General features: G+C 43.3%; 1 protein-coding gene and 1 long non-coding RNA gene across 2 annotated transcripts in view; one reads left to right on the top strand and one right to left on the bottom strand.

Annotated features, from left to right (window-relative positions):
* Positions 1-342: 342 nt before the first annotated feature.
* nrsn1l (neurensin 1-like) overlaps positions 343-16025 on the top strand; it is a 104363-nt gene continuing 88680 nt past the window's right edge. Inside the window, exon 1 of the mRNA XM_053447286.1 lies at positions 343-582. The gene's annotated coding sequence lies outside the window, so the exon portion shown is untranslated. The remainder of the gene's footprint in view (positions 583-16025) is intronic.
* The window catches only part of LOC128462046 (uncharacterized), a 38218-nt gene continuing 23651 nt past the window's right edge, over positions 1459-16025 (bottom strand). Inside the window, exons 3-4 of the long non-coding RNA XR_008342323.1 lie at positions 3680-3713; positions 1459-3395 (exon numbers count right to left, since the gene is read on the bottom strand). This is a non-coding gene — a long non-coding RNA (uncharacterized LOC128462046). The remainder of the gene's footprint in view (positions 3396-3679; positions 3714-16025) is intronic.

Raw genomic sequence — 16025 nt, forward strand, 5'->3', positions numbered from 1 at the left:
AAAGAGCACTGCTCAGTGCTGGGCTGATGCACTGAAAGCTCCATGTGGGAATGATACAGGAATAATATAGAATATAATATCGACAGCAAGTTGAGATAAAAATACAATTAAGTCAACGTAAAAGCACTTTGGAACACCGCACACGCACCACGAGCCCTGCAGGAGCTCTATAGAAGCGCAGGGGTGATTTCCCGAAGTTGAAGGCGGGACACAGACGTCATGAGGCGCGCACACACACACACACACACACACATACACACAAAGAAACAACACAAAGACCGCTGTCATGGCACGCAGCCCAACTTTCTTTCATTGATTGCAGCCATTTGCGCGCGTCTGTGCACCATCCAAGGGTCGATCAAAACAAAGAGACCGAGAGCTTGAGGGGGGGCATTTCCAGGTCAGAAGTGTGGAGATTAAGAAAAAGAGAGGAGAAAAGTTTGAGAAGTGAAACTGAACTTGTGTCCCGAGTCCTGTGTCAGCGTTGGGAGTGGAGACAAAAAGACGAGGGAGTGCAACCTGGGATGACTGCGCGTAAAAGTTCGGGGGGAGATTGGATCAGCAGCAGGTGGAGGAGGAGAGGTAGGCTGCAATCACCTCTCTATCGCTGATAATGCACAAATACTACCATCCATATTCATCCTGTAACAAAAGTTGCTTCTTATACTGCTGCCAATATGAACCCAGAAGTTGCTGAGGAAATGTGTGTCCCCAGAGGAGGGGGATTGGCATGTCCTTTTTTTTTATTATCGATGTATTAAATGGCTGTGGAGGCAGTTTGTGGGGAATCTGATACTTATCCCGGACTATAAACGCATCTTCTGCCAGATCACGCTCCAGCGACCGCAGCCAGTCAGAGATGAGCTGCGGCCAAATGCTGCATCAACTTCAGTCCTGTAAAAGGCTCCGATAATTAAACGCTGTTTGGAGAGTGTGCATGCTGACTGTCGTGTTTCAGCACAGCGAGGGCTGGACAGCGACTCCGTGCGTGCGTGTGTGTGTGTGTGTGTGTCTGGAGTAATAACGACGGTTTGTTTGTCTAACCCACGGTATCTGATTGGTTGGGATTTCAGTGACCAGATGTACATTGAACCTTACACACCGATATAAGGGACAGTTAGCAGAGGGTTAACTGATGTCTGGCAGTGTAGGGGGGGTGGGAGCATAGTGCAGGACATGTTTGCCCCAGGGCTCGTGGCAGGATGAACTGGGTATGTGCCCCCCATTAAAGTTCCATTAGCAGATAAACTGTGGACTGACACAAATTGACAAATCCTGGCACAGAAACATTTGTAAACACATGACTGGGGCTCTTTAATGGCCGGCTCCTTTTAATAACCAACAATAAATAAACATTTTTAAAATGTCAGTGATTTCAGTACAAATCGTTCACGTCACATATCAGTATGTTAATAACAGAGTTGTTTTTTCAGCCTGAAGCAGAGGTTGTTCATTCTAACTTAGATGCTTGTTAAAAGGCACACAGTCACCCAGATATCTTAGAATACTATAACATTATTAAAATTAACGAATTATACTTATCATTTTAATTAGAAAACAAAACTTATTTCATCTGTTTTTTCCCCCATTTGTTTTAATGGATATTAATTATCTTTTGTCAGTGTATTTGAAAGAAGCAAAGCACAAATAGTTTAACAGATTGTTCTGCAACCTCAACCATAATATCTTAACTGCATAGTGATTTTCACATATTCACCAACTATATAAGAATGAGGCATTTTTTTTATTTAGGACAATGTTGATAACACTGCATATTCTGGTCACTATTACTGGAGAGATGCTGAACAAACACATTTTAGATTACAGCCAAGGTATCAGTAAACTGAGCAGAACGATTCATATTGATGTTAAAGTATATTATGGGTGGGGCATACTTTGAATACTTTATTTTTGGATTAGTCAAATACCAAACAAGTATATTTTAATAACCCTATGGGTTGTAGGACATTTGGGAAAAGGTATTTAAAATAGCAAACGATTAATCATTCAACCATGTAAACTTGCAGATCTATTTATGAGCCTATGGGCATTATACTCCTTTGGGTTCATTTTTTATTCTGAAAGGGAAAGCTGAGATAAAATATCAATCCTAGTTGAGAAAAAACAAAACTAAATTGCTTCTCCTGCCTTCCTTAAACAAACCGACCACCGTCAGCCACAAGACAAAACACATTTACCCTCAACGTCTCACACCCCATAGCACCCTGGGAAAATGTTCATTCAGCTCCATCCTCTATCAGGATCTGAATCTCTTTGCAGAGTGTCCATAACAGTTTATCTTGGTGTCGTGCAAGAAGAAGAGAATCTGTGAGTGCAGACAGTTTCAAGTAGCACAATAAGTGTTTACCAACACCGTGAGAGACGGTATCACTCCACCTACATCTAGTCTCAGGCCTCTCAGCGTGTATTCAGACATTGCGCGGCACATAGAGAAGTCCTTGTTAAGCACTGTGGCGTTATGTTCGAGTTCATCATGACAGAGGATTTCTGAGTCATGGTGCTAGGTGTTGTACTGTGATCTGCTTGAAGAGATAGGGACATGTTCTGAGAACACTGAGGCCTGAGGCTTGGATCGTAATTTCTAAAGGCTTACGTGGCAGAGAGTTCAGTCTGGTTTGTTCAGAACACACCGCTGTACAAAGAACTGTTGAATAAGGTAACACTGACCCTGCACCTACAGGAGGGGGATCTGTGTATGTGTCATTATGTGCTATCATATCTCCGAAGACGAGACCGGGACCTGGTGCTTTTCACTTTTGATCTATAGATCGCAGCTTCCGGGTCTGAGCTTGAATTAAAATGCCCAGTTTGTAATGTGTCATTGTTACCGTGACAAAAGCCTTACAGCATCTGACAGTTTCAGCTCTCAGCTTCACAGAGCCTGTGCCAACATGGAAGGACTACAAAAGGAACAATTCAATAAAAAGGAAACAGTGTGAATTGTTAAGTTGATCCAGCTTCAAATATAATTCAAACTGAAAACCAAACACTTGTGGGATTTGTGAATGGACTGTATTTATATGGCGCTTTTCCTAGTGGACGACCCGCTTTACCTCCTGAGCCACAGCCCCACAACTCAGTTTGCATTCAGTTCCCTGCAGCGGTACATCCAGCTTGGCTGTTCCCCCCATTGAATTTAATAGTAAGTTGTCACATGAGTAGTCCGAGCCCCTGAACCTGGTTAAGCTCTTCACCTGCACGTGATTTGTGTATCAGATGTAGCATGTGGATGTCAACACTTTCTCCAGGTGCACGTCTTTGTCCAAATGTCAATCGTTCTCTTGCTGAAGACAGTCGTGTATTGGACTCCTTAGACCTAGTTCAGGCCCCTTCAGTCCAAGTCCATGTCATCAAGATGGAATTTGATGACAAATCTGTGATAGAAAAAAGCACAAATCAGGGGATCTGCAGTTAACACTGTTACTGATGGTATGTGAATCATTGTGTAGGCTGGTGTACTCATGTGCCTGTCCTTACTCTCAATTTAATAATGTAACAGCATTGATGAATTTGTCAATATATTTAGCCAAATTATCATGGCCTAGTACAAAAAAAATTCTGAGACCTCATCTCCAACATCTGACAGAGACCAAGTCAAGTCACAAGACTTGTGTTCGACTCAAGTGACTGATATAAAACAGCCTTTTGTACAACTTACCCAATTGTTTTTAAGCCATGTTAGTAGCACAGCCCTAGGAATAGCAAAAGAGATTGTCATTTGTGATTTTTAGTGTTTGCCTAATGTGTGACTTATATATTACAATGAAAGAAGCGCTGAAGTTTTGTCAAAATATGGTCCCACAGAAGTGATAGAGTGGCTGTATAATCTTAAGTACATAATAAATGGTTTAGTCATCTTAAATTTCATTGAATGTCACTTAATTTAAAAATAAAAATTCCAAAATGTAATGTATCAGAACTAAGTTTGCATGAGTAGAGGTGGAGAAATACCGTGAGGGAAATTGGGCATACCAAGACTTAGGTGATGTAACAGAAACAAGTTTACAATAAAATGTACTTGAAAAGTGTAAATACAAAAAACATGACATCATTAAACGTGATATCTTTTGTGCTGGTGTCTTTTGTGAAACTTCATGCTGCAGGATAGGCGAGGAGTAACACCCTGGAACAGATAAACTCTGATACAGGGAGCAATTGAGCAGAAGGCAGGCGGATGTGGAAACAGACTCCTAATAAATAGGATATGCTAAGCAGCTCCAGCAGTAGAATTACAGCTCCATAGGGGCCTGAGGTGGTTGGATGGCTGTCAGGACCAGACGGAGGCAGACAGACTAACACCTGAAAAAAACGCTCAGGTGTTGTGGTTTGTCGTGCTCTCAGCGGATCAGCGCTGTCTGTCTAATGAAAACTTTCCATGAAACGCAGCAATGGGAGACTCGATGACAATCTCTCTTGTCCCCTCCTTCAGCTGGATGCCCGCTGATCAGCAACTCAGCGAGGCATAGAGCAGAGGTGGACAGGAAGAGAGGATGTGAAGATGCCTTTGATTACCCAGCCTAAGACGCGGTTGTGAAGCTCTGAGCTACATGTTGGGTCCTCGGGAAGAAAATCCTCTGGTGAGCTTTAGGAGATGTTCTCATGCTATTTGAGGGATGATGGTGGACTATCAAAATATGACAGCCTCGATTGAGTTCAGTATTGAGCCCATCATGTGAGGCATGATGGGGCAAGTCTGTGCTCCATGTTGACTTCATGTTTCAATCGCCAACTCAAAGTTATTCTTCTTTCCTTGTGATGAGACTCCAGATTTCAAACACAACACAGTCCTTAAAAAAAAACATAAATCATGAATCTTTTTTTAAAACTACAATCAGATAAAGTTCATTTCCTTAAGATCAGTTTTAGGTGTGCTTACCTTACAAAGTGTGATATTGTGGGATTTACCCTGCTTATACCTCACGCTGCTTTAGGAGCACCATTCAAAGTAAGGTGTTGCACGGACCAGTAATTGTTCAGCGTTTGTGCCAATCCGAAAATTACGCAGCTTGACGGGAGCATTGCAGGAGGCACAGTCTGATGCTCAGGCAGCAGAGGAGAGCATAACATTTCTGTGATGCATCTAAGAGCAGGAGCAGGAGAGCGGGGGAGTAGAGGGTCCTCCTATCAGGAGGCGCACATCCCACATAGAGACGGACCGGACTAGATCAGGTACAGTTGACTGGTTCTTATAATGTACGTGGTCATTGTATTATTTAAATGGTTCATTCTAACATAGGGATTGAACAAAAAAAAAAAAGGCTTCTGATTTATTATGTGTCGATGCTGTTTCTTTATCAGACGATGCATTAGCGATAACAAACTGTTTCTTAGGGACTCATCAGAATCAGAATCAGAATTCTTTTTATTGCAATGTATATTTGCACATACAGGAAATTGCCTTGGTGTGGTTGGTGCATTGTACAAACAACAATAGAACAACAATATAAACAGTAAGAGAGTTATGGGCACGTGCGGTTCTAAGGTGCAGAGATTGGTCATAGTGCCAATAATATATAGTTATAAATTATGTGCGGGGGGGGGGGGGGGAAGCACTTCATTAACTAACAGACTCAGCAGGAGGAAGTCGGGGTCGACGGCGGTGTACGAAGCACGCGGCTGTCACACCTGAATCGGGGGTTTCACCATCGGGGTCCTGTCTTGTGATAAGTTTCAAGAAAGATTGAGAAGGAAAAGATTAGGGAGGGTTTAATACAGAATAAGTTGAGTTTGACTTCAAAACTGTAATGTGGTCTGGTCAGAAGACAATAGTGTGCTTGAATCGTGTTTTCAACTCTCAACGCGGAGGAGACCACTGGATGTCTATCGGACTCCCTTGTGTTGAAAAATGATTCTAAAGGGTCCAGACCAAACGTCCGTATGTGACACGCTGGGAGAGCTACCACCCTATACGACCTTGTGATTTTAAATTCAAGCCAGTGGCTACATAGTTTAACTCTCCCCGCCTGAAGAACGACTCTCTGAGGGCCAGAGAGTTTGGGAAGTTTGGTCCGTGCCTGAGCTGCAAAAGGTCACTTTTGTTAAAATATTTGCAGGGTCAGGAAGCAAAGAGATACGTTTCCTTTTATGCTGAGCTGCAGGGACTTTCAGAGAGGAGAAGGCTGTTTAGATGTTCCGCCGCTCTCTTAATAGCAGTTTAAAGTTCAAATATGGACGTCTGAAGCCCATTCCCAAATGAGGCCCCTGTGGCTATGGCCATGCCTCTGAATGAATACGAAAAAAGGATTGCTCTCAACGGCAAAAAAAACGGTAATGCCACTCATTATTGTGACTCACTGGCAGTCAGTCAAATCTATTTCCCTTTTTGCATTATTTTGTTTCCTCTCAAATTGGCTTATTAAGGCCAGTCTTGTGTATCCCGCAGTGACCCCTGCCCATTAACGGCCGTGAGGGACCGGAGCTATTTAGCCTCAAAACTCCTCTTACAGCATAAAAGTGCTCTGTCAATATTAGGAAAACATGAAAAGTAGGTGTTAAGAAATGCCTTCCAGGTTGATGACGGATCTAACTTCACGGTGCAAAGCCTCCTGTAAATATATCACCGTGTGTCTCGAATCCAAGAGGTAGCGACGGCTTGTCAAATCAGGTTTGAACCAATGCATTTATTTAGAGCTGGCAAGTGAATGAGCAGATGTGTACAGGAGAGAGAAATTGGGTTATAATCTTTCCATATTCTCATTTGTCGTGCCCATGCCTGTCAGCGGCGGTTAGGTGCAGAGTAATGATTTCTAATTGTACGCTTCTCCCCGCTGCCAATTTCAGACCGTGGTAAACCTGATGGTTAGCTCTGTCAAGAAATGTTAGTGATTGACCCTGTTCTCTCTTCTACCTTTGGCTCGTCTCTGCTTCTCCTGACATGGACAAAAAAAAAAAAAGAGTCAAATCTGTTCTTGGACGGAACAAAGCAATAAAATGTGTGCTTCGAAAGCGAGGTGGAGGCACTCCTTTGTGGGCCCATATGTGCTCACGACGTGTGCTTGTGTGTTAAGTGTATGTGTGCGTGTGCGCGTGGGCGTGCGTGTGTTGCTGCTCGTCTGGAGGAACAGCGAGATATGTTGTTGTGACATGTCTTGTCTTCCGTTCTGTAGAAAAACAAAGACAGTCACTGCTGGATCCAGACAGCATAACTAATTAGTCCCGAACACACATGTGCGCGCACACACACACACACACACAGTCACACACACACATATACACATAAACATATACACAGCATGGATACATACAGGAGCCAGCGAGTAGGATATGATGTCACCTCCGTAACCATAATTACCCATCATAAATCATGTGGTGTGACACCCTGCCACCGAGTGAATGGGTGTCCTATGTGCCAGCCAGGGATGGCTGCACTTTACTGCTGGGTGCCGCGATGCCACCGCGGTCCGGACCCGTGCGTGTTTAGACGTTCAGTTTTCTTCACTCATTATGGCCTGAATGATACAAAGTGTTCTTTTATGGGTCCTTAGCTATCGTTTAGTAGCACGCAGCGGGGGGGCTGCCAAGGCTACGTATAGAGGGGTTTTCTCCTGGTGGTTGTGTATGTCTTTGTACAGCATATAATATAGTTACAGTAATGTGGTTTGGATCAAATTCATTTGGCTGTTATCACCCTCAAAAGAAAGCAAACAGGACTAGATATTTGAAGATATCCCAGCATTAAATCCTGATAAAACAACCTTTTCACAGCAGCCGACACTATGGAATATGTAGTTGTTTTTTCACTAATTACATTGCAGTTGCTGGTTCAAATAGTGTTCAGTTATTTTGAATATTTAATGCTGAACTTGTTTGTTGATTAACCAGGACTTTGATGAGGAGGTAATGTCAACTATAGAGCAGTGGCCGTTCAATACCTGCCTGTTTGGAATGGGCTGTTTGCTTCGGCCTGTGGTGACGCTGGTTGCTGCTTTCTTTCTTAAAACTGTAACAGTGAACTGTCGGGATTAAGCTCGACTCAGTGCACTGAACCCTGAACTGGAGGATTCTTGTTGTGATCGACAATGCCACTCACGTTAATGAGTCCCAGTCGCTGCTGCTACCTAGCGCTGGTCGCCCAGTCATTCTGGTTTCATAAATATTTAACGTATCACATTACCACTGCACTTCCTTGGGCCATTAACAATACGCAGGTCACGTGTGAAGTCAATAGATGAACGGTTCTTCAGATATGCAAGCCACATACACACATATTTCGGGAATTGGTAGATAGATGTCCCCTCTGTGTGAACTGAGGCCATGTTACTCATGGGGGTCACATTAGCTCAGTGCAGAGAGACTGGAGGTGAAGCAGTTAGCTTCCACTCAACTACAATCACTAGCTGAGCAGCACCTAGGCAGAGGAAAGACATAAACAGTAGTTCACGTCATGTTTGAGTTTGCTTAATCAGGAGGTCAAGTAAAGAGAAGGTGATATTTTTTTTACCAGGAAAACAAAATCTCAAAAAAATCTAAAATACATCCAACTCGTTGCATCTCGTGAACTCTGACTTTTCAGAAAATAGTGAGGTTGTGATTCGCCACACGTTCATGTGGCCTCTGCTCGGCAACGCTGTAAGCGAGACCCCTGAGTTACGAAAGTAGATTTGAGTAATTACTTACGCTGTTGTAATTAGCAAATTAGCTGAGTAATTAATTTTCAATGAGTTATATGTAATGAGAAAGTGCTGATTATGTTTTTCAAGAAATTTGACCAGCACTGGGTAGCAATAACACATATTCATGCGTACTTGGGAGCAATCCAATCAAAATGTCACGTGCATTAATTAAATATAATGTCTTTCCAGTGACAGCCAATGAAGTATCAAATAATTACACATCAAATATTAAATTAAACACGTTTCATTACACAAAAGGTGAATGAAAACGATATTTGAGATCTAATGAGAGGGCAACACCAGCTCACCGATACATCAGTGCACTGAGGAGTATGTGGCCATGTGTGTGTACTTGTCCTTTGCGCCTATGCAGCAAAGTGTCCTTGCTGTGTGGAACAACAACATGGGGAGTTTTCAGTCCCTGTGGATAGGCACACATGTACACGCACATACACACACACATACACACACACACACTCACAAGAAAAACTGCTGACGGTGCTGAAAAAAGCAGCTTCCCTGTCACTAAAGCCCTTGAAGTGTGGAAGTGGCTCCTGCAGTCCTTCTGCTGTTTAAGTCAAACCCACACCACCACCTCTTCCTCCTTCTCCTCCTTCTCATCCTCCTCCTCCTCCTCTTCTTTTCCCCCCTGTCTCCTGTACCTTCCAGCTCCCTTTTTTGTTCTCACAGTAATGCCACACAATAACTCGACTGTGGCGACTTTCATCAGAAACAACACTTCCAAAGTAATTGTATAAAATGTAAATTTCCAACAACCCAAACAGTTAATACGTTCGAGCCGCGCCGAGATGATAAATGGCTCCTTCTCCCCCAAACCACAGAGAAGGCGCGCAGACCCCTGCCGCCTTCTCCTTCATCTCTGTCTCTCTCCCTCCACCCCGTCTCTGACATATAGATTCATGCACATCCTTTCTTCCAAACACACTCCACTGCTTCCCCCCCACATATACTGTAGCTCACACGCTTGATCAAATATACACCGAGATCCACCGAGCTAGATTCGTCTGCTCCTCGCGGTGTCTTTTTGCTTGTGTAATCTTTCCTTATATAAGGAGACGGGAGGCAGGCGGGGTCATTGCATCTGATACACTGCACTCAGGAGAGGCACTCCGGTTTTGTTTGTGTGTCACGGATCGTCTAGACGCTGATCAAGGTTGAATATTGGCAAACGTATCAGACTTGACACGGGCGCTTGTCTGAGTATTTGTTTGTTTCTCCTTCTCAGAGAAAGTGTTTGAAAGTACAAGCAGAGTGTTCAGATTGGAAACGAGCAGGGATGTAGGGGATAAAGGCCAGATTGTGTTACATGTAGTTCTAATATCTATAAACAGATTCTGCATGTGAATATGCCAGATCCTGCAAACTACACCACTCCTCCGCTCCCGAGACACTAGTACTTGTGTACCGTGCTGGGAACTGATCTGGCCCAGCCTGCACCCAGGACATGGTTAAACTCTTGACCCCAGCCTGTCCACTCTGATCTGCATCGGCCAATCGGCTTGCTGCTCCTTCACCGCGAGGGAAACCTAACCACTCAACAAAATCACGACAGTTTGCTGTCCTTGTTCCCCAATGGTGGAACGAGCTCCCCATCGACATCAGGACAGCATGACGTCTCCACATCTTCCGCCACAAGCTAAAGACACATCTCTTCCAACTTGGTTAAGAAGATGATGTCTAATAACCATCGTCAACTCTGGTGTTTCAGTAACAAAAATTATTAAAATGAAAAAAGTTAGTGACACGTTCTTGTTGTTCTGGGTTTGTACCCCGTTGGTTGAATGCATTTATAAGTCGCTTTGGATAAAAGCATCCGCTAAGTGATATGTAATAATGTAATGTAATAATCTGTAGTCGAGGGACAAGATGTCCAAATGTCTTCTGTAATGTGTTTCTAATTTAAGCAATCACGTTTGAGCTGGCTCTGGTTGCCTGAAGGTAAAATGTCAGTGTGGAGAGATGGAGGTGGAGCACATTGTCTGAAATGCATCAGCTATCGACTTTGTAGTTTATCAGCATCCATATGCAGAAAGTTGTTTATAGAGACTAGCCAAAATGTCGCCTGGAGCTAAAACAACTGTTATTATTACTGTTAATGGTGTAAATTGCTGTCTATGTAAACAAAGCCATGTTTCAGTAATTTGATGGTTATTATTGAAATATAGATTCTTTCTGCTTTTGTTGATTAAACAAGAGACTTAAGATAGGTTCCATGACCATTTGCCCAGATTGGATTTCGTCAGAGGAAACTTCATAAACAATTACAATGAAAGAGGTTTGTGGATATATTTAACACAGCTGATATTACTTGATTCTCCGGTGATGAAAGCAACATTTCTTTCGCTACTTTCAACAATTTGGTGCTTGTGTGGGTGTAGAACACATCACTCGCTGGGAGCCAGAGGTGCTTTCAACAAAACGCTTTGATGAATTTCCTGCCGTTTGAGTCACCACTCGCTGGCGGAGACTGAGGCAAAACTAGACTTTCATTTATAGAAACTAGTGTAGTTTTCACTTTTGCGTTATGCTCCAGATTTAGTAACAAAAGTATTTATGTTTTCACACAGTATATACCACCTATTACCAACAGGAACATATTTAATAAGAGATTTAACATAACATTTCACACTTAATACTTTAAATCAGGTGAATATAAACTGGTTTTGGTTGCATTACTCTGATATACATCTCTGGTTCGAGGAGGAAAAGACAAGGAGATGAAAGACAGAGGAAAGAGAAGATGAGAATCATCCCTTCTCATGCCTCTTCATGTCGAGTGAAAGAATATATTTTCCAGATGGAAAGGTCTGAGAGTGTACACAAGCACCGAGTGCGGCGCTCTGCAGAAAACCATGTGAGTAAAGTGTGAGAGCGAGAGAGAGAGAGAGAGAGAGAGAGAGAGAGAGAGAGAGAGAGAGAGGGGCTGTTAAGAGTACAGAGAGGACATCTGTAAAAGCCATTCCTCTAGTCGGCATGGAGAGGAAGAAGGGAATAAAGATAAATGTCCTGTGACATTCTGAAAGTGGGCCAAACCAAGGTGTGTTTTAAACTGATCCATATGGGGCGGGAGAGGGAGACAGAGCCTTTACCATCCTAGTGCTGTTTGAAATATAGCAGTACAGTATTAACTGGTCTATGTTGGTTTTTGTACTATTAAGTTTGGCTTTAGTGTTTCTGATTAAAACTCCTGCCAATATGGTGGATGAATAAATGCATATGTGAGCGAAACAGGAGACGGGACAAGAGTGGGTTTTTTTTTCAACATGGGAAAAAGTGTATTAACATCTTTATCACGTTTTTTTCCTTTGGTTCACTGTTGCGTTCCGTAATTTCAATTAAACTCTCAAACATACCACCTTCAAAAGTTGAATGAGGAAACAGCCTTCAGGTGTCAGACTCTGCTGAATGAAAGTCAAACATCAAGTGAAGTAACAAGGGCCTCTGAGTGAGCATACCTCCGCCAAGGCTAATGCCCGATCGCGCAGTGCCAATGTAGCATTTCCCATTCATTACCTGTGGCAGCCGACCACATGCTAATTTGTCCTTCCAGAGTTACATTGTGAACCAAATTTAGTTTTACACTTCTCATAATTACATTAGAGAGCTGGAACTTGGTGTTTTGCCCGGTCGATGAATTGTGAAGCCGTTTGCAGTGCTACGTTCACATTATCATCCACAAAGTTTTTACCCACCACACAGACAATCAGGCCTCATAGTTACAGCTGCAGTTGTGCGTGTACCCGCAAGTGACAGCATGCAGTGTAGCTCTCTCTCTCACTCAAGAAGTTATCTTTCACTCTTCAGTCTGTGTACCTTTCAATTGGTTGCCTGTGAGAGCGGAATTCATCTGCCACCGCATGTATCCCCACTACCTGCTTGCTGGATCCGCACTTTCATTCGGATTTAAACCAAAATGCAATGGGTTCTTTCCTGGCCTATATCACATCCTTCCACCAAGTTTCGTGGTAATCCGTCCAGTAGTTTTTGTGTCACCTGGCTAAGTAACAGACAGACAAACGCAACAAAAACAAAATCTCTTTGGTGGAAGTAATAAGAGTAACAACACTAGCCGAGGAGGGGGGGCTTTAAATTGGGGTTATATCTTATATCTTGGGTTACATATAACCTTTAGAGACAGGTTTAAAAACAAATGATCAAACTTGAAGCTACAAAGGCCACGGGCAATATCATCTGCGGTTACCTCCCTGATGACCTCAACAGGGTTATCTCACAGTACGCGTGGAACGGGATGTTCAGTGATCCCACAAAGGCATAATGTTTGAATCTCCATGTTCTCTACATCTGGTCATCTTACCCTAACTCTATGCAAAATAAACCATTTTCCTAAAAGATTCCTAATACAGCATGAGAGAACATACATGTTTTTCCTTTAGAGAGGTTGCCCTATAAGACTAAAGAACCACTTTCATTAAGTGAACATACTGTTCTAGAGCAGGAGAGACGTGACTTGTGGCAATTCCCTCACCGCTAGGTATTGTACTGCTCTGGGCGATAGATCACGCATGTAGCAGCCATGGTTGACCCCCGATTCTCCGGTTTCCTGTAGCCCCTAATCCCGGGGGATGGTTATATAGTGGTTCCCTCCCTTCAATGCTATCTCTTCATCACTTAACCACCACATTTTACAGTTCTTTTTCATCTCAGGTCTTGATGAATTACATTAGAGAGTTCTGCTGTGTGCGAGAGGCTGGTATAACAGTTAGAGATTTTCTTGGTAATGAAATGTGAAATGGGTGGACTCGGGGCCTCGCCATGCATGTGTGAGAGTTAATGTAAACCAGCTATACTGTCGAGGGGAAATGTGATTTTTGGCAGGCTAAGATGTGGTTTGCCGTCTCTCTCTCTTTTTCTCTCTCACACGCCAGCTGGGGTTAGAGTGATATGTGTTCTTGAAGGCCAGTGCTGATATTTTTGGATTGATAGTTTTCAGTCCTCAGTGTAACAGTTTCAGTGTCAAAGAACTCCCTGTGCTGTTCTTATGGGTGGACAAGCCACCCCTCACCCTGCGTGATTCCTGAGTTTGACATGTTTTATCAAGAAAACTATATTAAATCCTGCCAAAATATATTCACCAAGAAAAAGGAAAACCACACCACAATGATAATGATCGTCTGTTTTCTCTGTTTAACTAAAGAAAGTCAGAATCTCACTCTATTGTCTCTGTAGTTTCTACTTCTGAAGTATTTTTGTCTCATCGCTTCTGTGGTCATGATTTATGAAAAGCTCAAACATATTTGATTTTGCAGAGCTAAATCCTGACCTTCGTAGCAGTTTGAGGGAAATAGTGTGTCGATCCTCCGCTGTTTCTCCAGAGGAGGTGTATATGTGTGAATGCAAATGTCCAAGTTAAATCCTCTGGATTTTCTGCGGACTTTCTCCACCTTGTCCCGAGTATAAAGTCAGCAGAAAGTCCACAGAATCCAATATGAGAACACAGCAGGGGATCCCCCCCCGCTAGCTTCACAGTGAACAAGTGAGAAATGAAAAAAAACAAAAAGGAAAGAAATATCTCAGGGGTAGAAAAAGCGGTGTCACACACCACAAATGTATCTAGGGAGATGGGGTGATAAGTGTGCCCTAAGACAGTCAGAAACAATTACAAAGTAAGTAATGTCCATATAAAAGGGAAATTAAAACTGTAATGTTGATTATTACTCTATGTAATGTGGATTTCCAAGCTCTCTAAAGGTCGAGAAAACGCTTCTTAGTCTCTGATGTCTCAATGATCAGTGTGTGAGCCGGCGAACAACACTAATGAGCATTGCACAATGTGGAGGCAAACCAGAAAGTAGTTTGGAGCGTACCCTGGGTGATCAGCTTTAATTGGAACGAATGGACTCCATCCTGCACCACAGTATCTCCCTCTCATTGCATGCTTCCAGAACCACGAGCTGGCTCTAGCTGACCCTCACATTCCCGTGTGAGTGAGTCAGTTAATATATAACCATTTAAAGTTGTCCAGCATGATAAACACAGATAGTGTAAATCTGTGCAGGATTAGGGCATTTCCCACCACTTTTTGTTTTTCAATTACTCTCTCTCTGATATCTTAACTACCCAAATTGAGTTGTTAGGACTCCCTCAACGCAGCCCACCATTTTGCAACTGCATACAGGCCTACTGTGTAATGTATAATCCACAGGTGAGGACCACCCTGCCAGAAGACAGACACACACACACACACACACACACAGACACGCATATGCACTTTCATCCATTTCATACATGTACATGTATAGGCATAGGCACACACAGACAGAATCACCTGTACACATACTCAAAGACACCTGGACATACAGGAGATACATCCATGCACACACACACATAAAAATGCACCCAAACACATATTTTAAGGCACACCACCTAAACACACACTAATGTGCACGCATGTTCATACCGGGGTGAAAGGATTCCTTGTTCTTTTATCACAGGTATAAGATGACAAGGCAAGTTTGCTAATGTCAGAGAGGGTTTTCTTCTACTATGACACACACACAAAGACACACACACATGCACACACATACATATATTCAATCCTGAATGCCAGCAGCTGGCTCGCCAAGAAGACCACACACACTCCTACCAACACACGTACCACAGACTGAGTCACAATCAGGGCTACTGATCCCTATCATACATGCACACACACCCTCAGCAGTGCCATATGGGGAGCAGCATCGGTGGCTGTGTGTGGGATCAATGGGAACACCGTTGGCAACTGCACTAAGCTCTGGGGACACACCATTAACCTTGACTGAAAGACAGACGCAGACACACATTTCTGTCGCTTCACACAACTTCCAACGACTTCTTCAGCTTTTCAGTACAGCGGGGGGGAAAGTTGTCACACGGTCTCTCTGATACATGCCTCATGTTTTTTTTACCTCCTTTTGTTTCAGGCAGTAACAGTGTGCAAGTAATAACTGGGTCATTTCCACTGTGGGAAAGAGAAACGAGCCCATACACAAGACAACCCATCCATTTTCCCTCCTCCTGTATTTGTTCCTGTCCTCTGTCGCTTCCACTGTCTGCTTCCTCTCTCCCTCCCTTTGCTGAGATCCTGGGGAAAGTCCCAGTAACTCGCCCCTCTCTCTCTCTCTCTCTCTCTCTCTCTCTCTCTCTCTCTCTCTCTCTCTCTCTCTCTCTCTCTCTCTCTGCCTGCTTGCATTCCTGTACTAAGTTGAAGGCAAGGGCCCCTTCACACTGTTAGAAATTCTGTCTCTGTGTAGCCTATGAGTGTCAGACTCAACCAATCGGTCTGAGTGTGAGAACATGTCCGTCCATTTCTAATTGCACTTTGCAACAGTGTTGAAAGTGGTCTGCAAGAGCTGTATATGTAACGAACAGAAA

This window comes from Pleuronectes platessa, chromosome 18, assembly GCF_947347685.1.
Source record: "Pleuronectes platessa chromosome 18, fPlePla1.1, whole genome shotgun sequence".
Taxonomy (NCBI): Eukaryota; Metazoa; Chordata; class Actinopteri; order Pleuronectiformes; family Pleuronectidae; genus Pleuronectes; species Pleuronectes platessa.